The sequence below is a fragment of the Lactuca saligna genome, chromosome 3 (genome assembly GCF_052625555.1).
Source record: "Lactuca saligna cultivar CGN05327 chromosome 3, ASM5262555v1, whole genome shotgun sequence".
Lineage (NCBI taxonomy): Eukaryota > Viridiplantae > Streptophyta > Magnoliopsida > Asterales > Asteraceae > Lactuca > Lactuca saligna.
The window spans coordinates 49,920,858-49,925,000 of record NC_136419.1 but is presented as its reverse complement, the minus strand read 5'-3'; positions in this window follow the sequence as shown (position 1 = coordinate 49,925,000).

Sequence of the window (4,143 nt, the reverse complement as noted above, 5' to 3'; positions counted from 1 at the left end):
TAAAGTATGATGTTAAGCAGTTCAAAAAGGAAGAACGAGAAACGAATTCCACATTCTAGATGAGAAGCGGACCTTATCAGACAGAGAAGCGGACCTGCGGACCTGCAATTGGTTCTTTTTCAGCAACAATATTTGATTAATAGGAAGCTGATTGTAGTTGGTGTGATTGATATTCTTCCTAAATGTTAATCCAGAACTGCTGGTCACCTCACTGGCAAGCAAATGATAACGCTCATGACCAAGAATATCTTGGCCTATTTTGGCACCCCCAGAATCCTCATAAGTGATAACGGAGCACAATTTGAAGGAAGTCCCTTCAAAGAGTGGTGCAAAGACAAGAGAATCCACCACCGATTCACGTCGGTAGCGCACCCTCAGGCCAATGGAAAAACTGAGATATTGAACAAAACCATAGTCAATGGTTTGAAGAAAAGGTTACTCATGTCAAAGTCCACCTGGGTGGATGAGCTCCTGACAGTACTATGGTCGTATTGTCCCATAGCAAGGTTAAGCATAGGAGAAATGCCATTTAGTCTAACCTATGGGACGGAAGTAGTCCTCCCATTGGAAATAGTGGTCGGCTCCGTGCGAATAGAGAGCTTCGAGGGAGCAGCCAATGAAGAAGGGCAACACCAGGACCTGAATATGCTCGATGAAAAACGTGAGGCAGCATAGATGCGCTAAGCACTATTCAAATCACGAACTGAGAACTATTACAACCGCCAAGTCCGAATCAAGAACTTCAAGGTTGGAGAATGGGTGCTAAGAAAGAACGAGTCCAATCACACTGAACTACTGAGGAAACTCAGTGTCACTTGGGAAGGACCATACAAAATTATGGAAGACCATAAGAATGGTGCTTATGCCCTAGAAGCTCAGGACGGGCGTGCCATTCCAAGAACTTGAACGCGCAGAGCATGCGTCATTTTTTATTATTAAAACAAGCGTTCAGGATAGATTTAATACTAGCAAAGGCATTTTGTATTAGTTTACAAATGTAAATGTAACCAGCAAAAATTACTTTACCATCTGCAGTCTTATAACGCTCCAACATTAAAACTAGAAAAGAGAGAAAGCAATTCAGATGCTTCTTATTTTCAAGCTTGAAAAGTAAAACAAAGAGGTTGTGTATATTCACCGTGTGACAACAAGGACTGATCATCCAATGTCACACGAGCAAAATCGTTACAAGGAGGCAACCAGGGGGTTTGTATAAAAAGGCTCATAACCTTTCTCCCAAAACATGTTCATCAATTAAATTATAGCAAACATATGAAAGAACATGTGACATAAGTGTAGAAGAGTCATAACCTTCCACTAACGAGAAAAACAAAACCGGGTGAGCCTCAAGATGATGATATTGACTATAACTAGGGTCTTTAAGTAGTAAACTAGAACAATTTTCTCGAGGACCAACATTAGTAAAGCATAAAGAGTTCACCAAATAAGGGAACTCAAACCAGGGGTATAAGCAAACCCTGCGTAAATACCATATGATGGCCAACATAAACCATACATGAAGCAATCAAACAAAAGAATATGTGCGGTAACAAGAAACATTCATACCCACAAAATTAAAAGTGAACATTGTCAAAGTCGCTAGACTCCCGGACTTTCAGACTGCCACTGAGGGCAGCAAAAACAAAAAACAAAGAAAGAAATAGAAAACATTATTCATAGGAGTTACATCAAAACAAACCAAATAAACAACGCTAAGTTTGGGCAAGGGTGTTACCATTACCGAGTGAAGAGATTAGGCTAGGGTCAGACCCATCGCTCTGAGCATCTTGACAAAGATCGCGGAACCCGGACATGTCCAGACTGCCCAAGCGGAGATAGCCAACAAAATATGTTTCAGTGAAAGTCGCCATGGCATCTTCCATCTCTTGGGTCTTAGTGGCCACGTCCACCTCAACCTCTCGATTAAACTCGCTGACAATCACCAGCTCTTTTTCCCTGCTCTACCCATGCCGCCACACAAGCCGCCTGCACATGAACCAAGCCTTGAAGAAATTGAGGGCTCTTAATCACCCTGTCCACCACCCGGTTGAGCCCATCACTAAGGATCCATGAAATATCGTTCTCCAGCGCCCCTTTTGCAGTGTTCTCAGCAACCATATTGACCTCTAATTCTGCCGTCCTCTGGCTGAGACTAGTATTCTCCAAACTCAGGGATCCCAAGCGATCATTCAGGCGCCCCACCTATTCCTCCAAATTTTCCACTTGTTCTTTTAAGCTTGCCTTCTTGAGCAGCGCCACCTCCTGCTTGGCCTCCTAGTTGCGCTTGTCTGCTTCTATCTTTGCCACTTGGGCCTTCAGTTCTTCTCATTCAATGCTCTTCCTGTCAGAGTCAGACTGGGTGGTCTCCATATTAGAGATGCATTCAGTAGTTGCAGCCAAGTAAGATGACACTTAGGCGGCGACATAGCGTAAGTCGTCGACCATGTGCTCATCCACTTAGGGGCAGTTAAGGCCTCAGTTGTAGCAGGAGGAAAAGCATGCCAACACCACTCAAGATCAGTGTCGTGATCAAATACAAGGTCTTGGGAAGTTAGCCTCCAAGCTGGCTTGTAGGCATATGTATGAGAACCTACAAAAAGGGGGGCAGTTGCGTTTTACCAGAAGAAGTTGATGCGTGACCTTGGGAAGGCGAAGACCCAGTCTTCGCCTTGGCTCCTCCAACAGTGGAACCAGGGATAGTCTTGTCGGTGTTTTCTTCCTCTGTATGACTGGGCGGTTCAATCGCCCTGATTTGTGTCCCCTCGAGCAGTTTCAGAGGACTTTCATCGGGGGCATGGTTGGAACTCTTGGTACCCCTAGTAAGAAACTCAGATTATGTTACTTATGAAGAGGGGGCTTGGTGCTAGCCGTCCTAGTTCGACCACCGAAAGAGGCTTCTAAGAAAGCAAAATTCCTCTTGACACATCGAAGACTCCTCGGAGACCCGGAAGGTGTAGGATCCTTCTGAGAAGCGCCAGTGACAACGATATCCTGCAGATCTGGATCCTTCTCAGAAGCGCCAGTGACAATGATGTCAGAACTAATGGTAGCCTCGATTCCTCGACTGGAAACATGGGGTGGAAGAGTCTCTACCAGATCGACGTCGCGACACTGAAGTTCACCGTCGAATAGACCATGAAGATTTTTCTTTAAAGAAACAACCTCCTCCATACCTGAAAAAAAAACAATGGCGGTTAACCAAAATGCCAATTAAAACGTTCTTTTCCGATTAAAAAGGGGCAAGGGGCATGAAAAAACAGTCTGAAAAGCACAATACCTTCTTTCTCGACGAAAAACTCGGGCATCTTCCCACGAGCCTCCAAGCAGCGCTCATTCCGCTAGCGGCCAAGAAGAAATCAAGCCAATCTTCACCATTGATGTTGATCTTCTTTAGGGCATCATCCAGATCATTGTCAGCACCAAAGAGTGTTGGAGCGCGATCGACGTACACCTTAGCCCTTGTATAGCTGAGCACCACGAGGTCGTTGTTCACCCATAAAAACTTCTCCTATCAGTTCTTCTTGGATTTTTTTTAACGTGGATAAGGATAGGGACTCTCCACGGACGAGACTGAGTAGAGGCATTGAATAATAACTTGAAGGCCGGAACAGTCGGCAGGCGGCCTAGGGCACGACAGAGGAGTTCAAAACCCATTATCTTGTTTATAGCAATAGGGGTCAACTCTCTCACGGAAAACCCATATTCCTAGATAATCAGTTTGAAGAAGTCTATAGTAGGCAAACGAAGACTTGCTTCAAACAAAGCGATTGGAATGCTGACTTTTCCCTCGGGAGGATTGTAAAGTGACGCATCAGGAAAGCGGATTTGCACTCCATGTTCTAGGACAAACCCGAATCGGAACTGAAAAGATTCCCACTCTTCGGTAGTATGATCCCTTCCCAAGGAATGAGCGGTAGCCATGGAAGAATACGAAGAAAGGGTCGAAAAGGTTTCCTTGGGGCAAGAAGTTAAAGAGAGAAAAGTAGAAAGTAAGGAGGAAACGCCAAGAGGAATAGAGGTTTAAATACCATTAAAGAGTTAGCAAACCGTTTTCATGATGAAACCGCCAAAGAATGGATATTTCGGCCTGCCAACTACATCAACTATTAGTAGCAGCCCGCCACGTATCTATGAATAGACCAG